Below are 9,649 nucleotides of genomic sequence, written 5' to 3' on the forward strand. Positions count from 1 at the left end.
TGCCTCACCACAACCTCCGCCTCCCGGGTTCAAGTGATTCTTCTGCCTCAGCCTGCCAAGTAACTGGGACTACAGGCACCTGCCACCATACCCAGCTAAATTTTGCATTTTTAGTAGAGATGGGATTTCACCCTGTTGGCCAGGGTGGTCTCTATATCTTAACCTCGTGATCCGCCTGCCTTGGCCTCCCAAAGTATTGGGATTACAGGCGAGAGCCACAGTGCCCGGCCCCTTTAAAATTCTAAAACCATGTGACGATATCACTTAAAGGCATTTACTCTATTTTAAAGCATCATTGACTAGCAACTGTTTATATCAAGACATAGACACAAAAGAGTCTGCTGAGTATAAAGGTCACATCTCTATTTCAGGGTCAAGTCATTGCAACAGTGTAGTCCAGGAGAAGGTCCATGATAGAGAGACTCTAAGCAGAGTTTCCAAAAATAGTGGGCTCCCTATTTCCACTTGAAACATGAAAACACACAAAGGCCATGCCTACACTTCACATAAATGCTGATTGCAGTCAAAATCCTGTAAGGGTCTAGGTTACCTTGCTCACTGTGTGTGTGTTTGTACAGACATGGAAATGTCACCTTTCTGTCTGTGTGTGTTTGAATATGTCCCCTGTTCAAAAGTAGGAACCAAAAATGTTCTCTCCAGTCCATAAACTGCCTCATATACAGACGTTTCCCTAAGTAACTCTCTTCAAACACAAACTCATCACCAATGGTGACACATTGGTTGGTAAGGATCTGTGGGGTTCATGAGTAGTACATATTTTGGTGATAGTGAAAAGATGTGATTAGGACTGTAAAGCCTTGTTGTTGTTTCTCATTGGAGAGCCTAAAAACCAGGGAACAGTGTGGTCCCAGTAGGGTCTAGGGAAAAATAATGGAGAAATCCAAAACACGCAAGAATTTATCAAAACGTGCGGAAATCCTGGACTTGAAAGTTAAGGACACCCGCTTCACGATTTTATCAGCCTCAGACTTATGTGTATCTCTATATGGAAAGTTTGTAGGGAATCAAGAGTCTTGGCAAAGATGTGAAGAATAAGTACAAATAAATTTGTGGCTAAGGAACACACAGGACTAGCAAGAGCCTAGTTCTGCAGCCTGTGGCAAGAAGGAATTTTTTTTTAATAAGAATCTCCGCTGTGCTATTAATTAACCTTTGTTAGGGTTGGCATTGTGTTCATTTGGGTTCAGGAGAAAGGAATGTATGCACGGGTGGCTTGTGTTTTGTAATCTGTTTACCATTTTTATTGCTATTTGAAAGAACATCATGCAAAACGGAACTATAAAAATTAAGATCCAAGGGGGATGGATCTGTTGCCCTGAGATTCTGCCCAGCATAGTCCAGCACCTGGCCACAAGCCGATTGACGTCAGCTGCAATATTTGACTTCACTAGGACCTTGGCCAGCAAGAAAAAAAAAAAAAAAAACTGTCAAATAAGCCCTAGAATTTACTTAGAATTCGGTCAGAGAAATGTTCTCTGTGAGAGAGTGGGAAAAAGCTATTTCTCCTCTTCCTCTGCATCCCACAGAGATGATCTGAGCCTGGAGCCTGCTTTGATGTCAGTAAGAACTTGGCACCTGATCAGTTTCATGGGGAGCAGAATAAGACAAGCAAGAAGCATACAGAGGAGCCACTGCCAACTATAAAAATTTCTAAAACTTAACCAAAACACATACAGAGATTCAATACACAACACTCATATATATACTTTGCAGATGAGAAATGAGATCAATATAATATCAATAACTTTGCCTCTTGCAATGCACACATTCCATCAGAAGATACAGCAGAGTGCAAAGTCCGAGATGAATCCATTCTGCTTAACTAGAAGGCAAAAAAAGAAAAAAATAATTTGACTTCAGATAGCCAAAGTGAAGAAAGAGTAAGGATGAGACATATTGTAAACACATTAGGAATGAAATGCTTGCTTTTATTCCTGTATAATATTTCTTAAAACTATACGTTGTATGATGTTAAGGTAAAGTACAGGACAGTTATAATGGAAACTAATGTGGTTCCCTTACACTGAGTAAGAAAGTATTTGGTAAAGCTACTGACTGATCACATGCCATTCAGTCCAGGATTTTATAACGCAGGGTAGTTCAAGAGCAGTGTACAAACCACAGAGATGACTGTAACCTCATCATCCACAGAGACTTCCTGGATTCCACAGGAGCGGTGCAGCCTTAAGTTTCAACATCAGTGGAGCCAGGCCTTGCTTAGAACAACCTCAGACTCTTTGACTTATTAAGTAGAAATTGAGAATATTCCATTGTACCTCTTCCTTTCAGCTAGTCTCCCTATACCTCCACTCTATTTCTACACAAAAGACAAAGCCACCCACATGTTGCAGTGAAATGAAGAAATTGTTGCAAGTATAAGTTGACAAAGAGGCAGGATGAAATCATACAGGGTCTTAAATGTCAGGCAAAGAAAAGCAAACTTTACCCTGGAAAAAATGATTCTTGATTGAAAGCAGTAGAAAGTGGTATGTTAGAGGGATTAATAAGAAAGATATATGGAAGACTGATTCAAAAAGAGGAAAGATGGAGAGACTAGTTTGGAGTCAATTATCATAGAATGATGGGTGAGGTGATGAGGATCTGCAGGAGGTAAAAGCAGTGAGAATGGGAATGAGGTCAATGTTCAAAGGGTATTAGTGTAAAGACTTACTGGTGGGTAGTGACAGCTGACATGTATGTGGCCCTTATTACACTTATAAATACTTTATGCAAGTTACACAGAATCAATTCTTTTATCTTTGGGGGTAGATACTTAGGAGAAAGAAACAGAGAGAGCTTACAAAACTTGCCAAGGTCACAGTTTGCAGTAAAACTAAGAGAGGAACTCAGTAGTCTGTGTCCATAGTCCCTGTGTTTACTTAGCACATAACACATACTGTATTGCCCTTCATGGTAAATAGTTATCCTAATGTGATCCTGTAAGCTTTGATGTGGTGCATAACTGCATAAAACAAGACAGCTATCGATAACTCACAAAGGGCAGTGTGAGAAGGAGCAATGCTTTGTCCTTACTGTTGCAGAGCACATGGCCCAGTTAATGTAATCCTACATCACTCCCTTGGAAAGAATGCAGCCTGGGTGCTAGCAGAACATATCCTCCTTGACTTTCCCACGTAATGGAGAAGCCAATACTTGAAGGGAATTACTGGTTTTCCAGAAGAGCTAACTCTCCAATAATTTGAAATACTGACCACTTCAAAGACATTTCCTGACTCTATCTCATGTAGATGGTAGTAGGGAAATATCTACCCAAAGCTGATTTAACAGTTTATTTGTAATGTGGCAGATTCTATACTACTAGAACAAAGTTACAATTGTTAGAATTGTTTACCACTAAATCTATTTCTAGTCTAGTAACTATCTGTGTCCTCAGTTTAACTATTGACTTCATAAATTAATTTCCATTTTATTTCTCATACAAGTAAAGCAACACAAAACAAAATCCTATCTCTCTCTTTCGATAAGAGACTCTGGACTCATTTTGGATTGCTGTGTATCTGGTAAGTTTTATAAGAAAGGCAGAAGAGTCCTGGTATGAAATTACCCAAAACCCAAATTCATTTCTTTTGGGCATTTTATGATATTGGTAGATTTATTTAGTTTTACTTTTGTCCTAACCTAGTTGGGACTTACTTCCAACCAAAAGTACTCATTAACTCAGCTTTTATTAATTTGCATCACCCTGTTGACATGGTATAGATTCGAAGCACAGAATCCTACACACACCGTTCTCTAGCAGGTTAACGAGAGCTAGGCTCTGTGGCTCAGTGCATTATTGGGCTAAAAGCCCCATCCCCAGTATAAGAGTTCTTAACCTGAAAACAGAGCTGTTCACAGACAGCCCTTACATGGTTAAGCGATGAATGGGTGTGGTCTAAGAGCAGAGCAGAGTTCATTACAAAGGAAATGAAGTCATTCTTGGTTAATGAAGAGACACACCAGGAACACGAAACTTGTCCAGCTCTGGGACTCATGAAGAGCGGAGGGACACTAACGAGTCAGAAAAGAGCAGTTCAGGCTTATTACTGTTCAAATCGCATCTGTATAGTCTCCGTCCTGAAGGAGCATTTAACCCAGTTGAATTGGGGCAGAAAGGAACTTTCAAGAGTCATCTAGCCCTTTCCCCAGACTGCAGGCAGAACTACCTATTTTTTATGCAGAGAAACTCTTTTTACCTTAGCACTGAACAAGATCACTTCCATATAGGAAGAGATAAAAATGGCAGATAGGTATATGTATATAGATGTGGGTGTGTGGGCATCTAGATATGATTACCGCGTACCTGTTTCAGAATGAGGTTAAGGTGGCTCACAGAGAGATATAACATTGTAGCAGGATGATGTCATGCTTATCTTCTTGAAGTCTGGAGTTAAACTACCTGGGTTCACATTTCAGCCCTACACTGGCTTTGGATCTTGGAAAGTGTAAACCAAAAATAAAATTCTAAGCCCCCCAACCAACTGAATGCACCCCTCCTCTTAGCCAAAAGCATTCCAAAGTCAACCTGAAACACAAGTGCAGGCCATGATGGGAAGGGGCGACCCACATGCCTCATTGTACCCTCCTCCCTTTGGAATTCAGCCTAGTTAGCCACAACTGACCAGCACTAACATTTAAACAAAGCAGACTCTTTGTAGCAATAAAACACCAAATTCCAACCTGATTATAGTGTAGCATCACATGACAGATGACAGTCCTTAAAAAAAATCAAAGTATTTAACCTCAAAATATACTTGTTTGACATATTTTGAAATGGCCAAGCAAAGCTGTCTCTTGTGGGAAAAACTGACATTCTGTTGAGAAATCTCCTTCTCTTACCAGGTGGTAGAGAATTAAACTGAGTCTGGCACCTTTTTAAGTTTGATAAGAAACATTTACAACCTATTATCTCTGAAGCAGCCTGCTACCTGGAGGCTTCATCTGCATAATAAGAGCTTTGGTTTCCCCAACTCCTTACCTTAACCCATATACTCCCTTCTGTTGATTCCAGATCTTAAGATACACTCTTTCAACCAATTACCAATCAGAAAATCTTTGAATTCACTTATGACCTGGAAGATCCCTAAACCTTCCTGCCCTGGCTTAAATGACCAAACCAATGTACTTCTTACATGTATTGATGGATGTAGTATGTCTCCCTAAAATGTATAGAACCAAGCTGCAGCCCAGCCATCTTGGTCACATGTTCTCATGATCTCCTGGGGATGTGTCACAGGCCATGCTCACTCTTCTTTGGCCCAGAATAAATCTCCTCAAATATTTTAGAGTGACTCTTTTCACCAACAACAGCAACTTAACATCTGTGTGCATGTTTCCTCATCAGTATAAGGATAATAATAGGCTTTATCATAAATAAATAGTCCTGATACTTAATAATACTTATTATAGTAACTATAGCATACAGGTTTCCTGATTTTAATTAAGATAATGCACATAAAGCACAATTGCAGTGATTGGACCTAGACTCTGTTTTTCACAGGTTTTCTGTTATTGAGAGAACATATTAAAAGAAATCTCAATTTCTCAACTAACATATTAAAAAATACTAAAATGTGCTTTTCATCCCCTGATACATAACAAATAGATAATTATTACAAGTATTTTATAAGAATTAGTAATAAATCAGGTGCTATATATAGAGCTCTTAGCAAGTATCCTTGCAGATAACTACACAACAAGTAAAAGCTATTATTTTATTTAATATTATTATAAAAAAAGACACAACTTAAAATCATGGGGGAAAAATAAAGAATAACATGGATGGAGATAATAAAATAAGCTGGAAAGTTTGCTTAATTGTATTTATAATATATACACACACATGTATCACAAATTGGATCTACGCTTTCTAGGCATCACCATTAAATGGGAAACCTTGCAATTCCACAATCACTATTTCCAGTTAACAAATACCAATCACTGTAGAAGGTAGAATTATCCTGTTTTCTAAGACCTGGGATTCATTCCTCTCATGGGCCCTCATGAGAGTAGACCGTATACAGTAGAAAACAATCTTAACAGCATCCTTGCAGTAGGTATTGCTATGAGACCAATTTCTTTTTTTTTTTTTTTTTTTGAGATGGAGTTTCACTCTTCTTACCCAGGCTGGAGTGCAATGGCATGATCTGGGCTCACCACAACCTCCGCCTCCTGGGTTCAGGCAATTCTCCTGCCTCAACCTCCTGAGTAGGTGGTGGCATGCGCCACCATGCCCAGCTAATGTTTTGTATTTTTAGTAGAGACAGGGTTTCACCATGTTGACCAGGATGGTCTCGATCTCTTGACATCGTGATCCACCCACCTCAGTCTCCCAAAGGGCTGGGATTATAAGCTTGAGCCAAGCGCCCGGCGAGATCAATTTCTTATGCAATGTGATAGCATCACATAGAAGTATAATTTGGTTAAAAAATTGTAGGGAGGCAGGGGGTAGTGGCAACTGCACATGCTCTAGTACCTAGCTCTTTCCAGATCATGTTTGATCACAAGGAAACTGAATTATGTAGAGGTATGAATATTTTTTCATAATAAACTTCACATTCTACAAGCAGTTCTTCCTAAGTAATGTTTCTCTGAATTTTTGATAAATGTTGAGCAAAAAGACTAAATAGACAGGTAAGTACACGATGGAGACAGACAGATGAGAAAGAGGCAAAAAGAGGAAGATGGCAATATTTTACATCCCATTGCATACAGTTTCCCTTATTGGCTATTTCTAATACCCAGCAACTTGTTATCAAGAGGAAAGTCCAACTTGAATTCCTTTACTAGACTATAAGCCCACTTCCTACTGCACTGTCAGTAGAGAAGATGGAAACTATCTGGTCAATATTACCTGTAGAATGAAGTATTATATTCTTGAAGATAGCTTAAAAATTTCCTTCTGGTCATTTTGATACATGTGGTGAATATGTTACTGTTGCTTTGATACATCCAGCAAGCTATTGTTTATCACAAATACTTAGAGTGGATTTTGAAAGATGGACTAATCCTGTTAAATGTGATTCATGCAGATTACTGAGATAAAATTTTTATCCAGTTATCCTGATAGTAAAGGCACCAGCCCCTCCTCCCTACCCAGATAGAGTAATGAGCACTTTATTTGAGGCATAGGACTTGCCCTGAGAAGTAAAGCTCTAAAGAGTTGCAGCAAATATATATCTGTAAGAAGAGCTAGAAATAATTCTTCTTAAGCAAATATAGCTGAGCATGTTAAACTCTGCTAAGCTTAGTTCAAGCTTGCTTAACAGTATTTACCTTGAGGCTGGATGTATTAAATTCTGAGATGCAGTTCAAGTCAACAATTTAAATTCTAAAAGATCATGCTTCAAATTTATATTCTTTCTTTATATCATAATTTTAAAATTATTTTAACTATTCTGCATATTTCTAATAACCTCCAGCTGAAAATGTGATAAACCTAGAGTTTTCATCTTGCTGGAAAAGACAAGGTGTGATCTCAATATGCCTATCAATTTGCTGTGTAATAAGGCAAGATTGGGTGGATCTTTTCAATTTTAGAAAAATGAGCCTAATTTCCATGAGACAATTTGAGGCACTGTTTAATAAGCTTTTACCTGTCAGACAAGAGTGCAGAGGAAAAATGGCTATTTTTGGCTTTCCTCATGTAGATGACAGGAAGGAATACACTTAACATGTTCACCGTCTCATGGTACTCAAGTTTGTGTAGATGTTCAAGGCAGATCAGAAGCTGACAATGGTTCGGCTCCAAAATAAAAAGAGGACATAAGTAGCATTTCAGAAAATAAGCATCCAATGTTTTACCTACAGAAAGCAAAACAGTCTTTCCTTCAGCATGGGGAAAGAGAATTCTGGTGATTTCTTATGCTCACACCCACTCTTGAAGTGGCCCCGAATGCACAGATTCACTCAGGTGCAAACTCAGGTGGGAAAGGGCTGGAGATGCTGTCCGAGAAACCAGTTTTGTTTGGCCATTTTGAAGACCCGGACTGAGTTACTGGGATTTTCTGAGCATGATCACAGATATATATATTTTTGGAGGGGTGGGGTGAAGGGTGGGGGGTTACATGTAGAAAGTGTTTTTGTGTTTGTTAATTATTTCTTTTGTCTTTATAAGTGTGTGATTATCATGCAACTCATTTAGCAGGTCATAAAACATTTCTTTGTTAAACACAGCTTTCTGGCTTTTATTAATACCTACGTTCTTTGTTGGTGTTTGTGATTTATGTTGTGGAAGGTATACATGTGAAATACACAAGCAGCCTTCATGTCGTTAAAAACAAGGCATCACACGGAGACTCACAAGTGTTCAAGGCACATTTGAAGTTTCAGTCATGCCATATAATGGTTTTGTTGAAGTTTCTTTCTGCCTGTATCCTTACTACCCTGGAATTATGACTCTAGATAATTATGAAAAATGAACATGTAATTTTTTCTCTAAATCTCCATTATTATGACTATGTGTAAAATTTTATGATTATTTTTTAAGAAAAAAGGGTAAATATACAAAAGGAAAACCAAAGCATTTCCAGTATAATCCTCATTGGAAATATTTAATTTCATCACATAAGTAAATTCTACCCAACTGGAGGAAATGGCCAGTTATAGAAGAATATAAAGCAATCGGATCTGATTAGAGAAGCTGAATCCAAGAATGGTAAATTTCGTGGTAACGGATATTTAATAAATACTTCCTATTTCAATTATCCATTGCTGCTTAGCAAACAAATCATCCATATACTTAGTAACTTAAAGTATCAACATTTTATTATTTTACACATTTCTTAGGTTTGGGTGAGCCATTCTTCTGATCATATCAGGGATCACTCACATTGCTACAATCATCTGACAGCTTGGCTGGGGATGGAGGTCCCAGATGATATCCCTTGTAAGTCTGGCAGTTGCCCCCTGGCTGTTGCTGGAGCAGCCAATTGTTCTGCATGTGGCCATTCATTCTTCAATGGGGTAAACTGGGCTTCCTTATCATCTGGTATTATCTCAGGGTTCCAAGATGATGAAAGAGGAAGCAGCAAGGCTTGTTAAGACCTGGATTTCAGAATTTGTACATTATCATTTCTGCCACTTTTAGGTCAACAAAATTCACATGTTTAGCCCAGATTTAATAGGTTGGAAAATGATAACATTCTTGATGAGAGAAGTGACAACAAATATTGCAAAGGGCATGACGTATTGGAAACCAGTATTCTATCAACATACCATATTTTGGGGTTATTTGATTGAAACAAAATAGCATTCTATAAAACACTTTTTTTGATTTAGGAAACCTTTCATTGTTCTCACTTAAGAAGTAGAAAAAAAAATCTTGATAGATGAGAGTCTACCAAAGTTATGTAGATTATAATTTCCCAAAGAGCAATGCTTTCTGGTTCCAGAATACGGCCACTAGTAGGTCCCCTATATGCACAGTACTTGGCACTTAGAAGAAGCTCAATGAATATTTTTTGAATGAATGAAAGAAGAAATAATGACATATGATCCAATTTCAAATACAAAAAGTCAAATGAGATTCAAAATTGAACTGCAGGTTTTAATTCCTCGAGAACAGTATGAATTATACTTTTAGCACATCCATGAATTCCCTTGTTTAGCTCCTTGCTTTTAAATATTT

This window comes from Sapajus apella, unplaced genomic scaffold (assembly GCF_009761245.1).
Source record: "Sapajus apella isolate SASKATOON/1434 unplaced genomic scaffold, GSC_monkey_1.0 scaffold50, whole genome shotgun sequence".
In the NCBI taxonomy this organism is placed as follows: domain Eukaryota; kingdom Metazoa; phylum Chordata; class Mammalia; order Primates; family Cebidae; genus Sapajus; species Sapajus apella.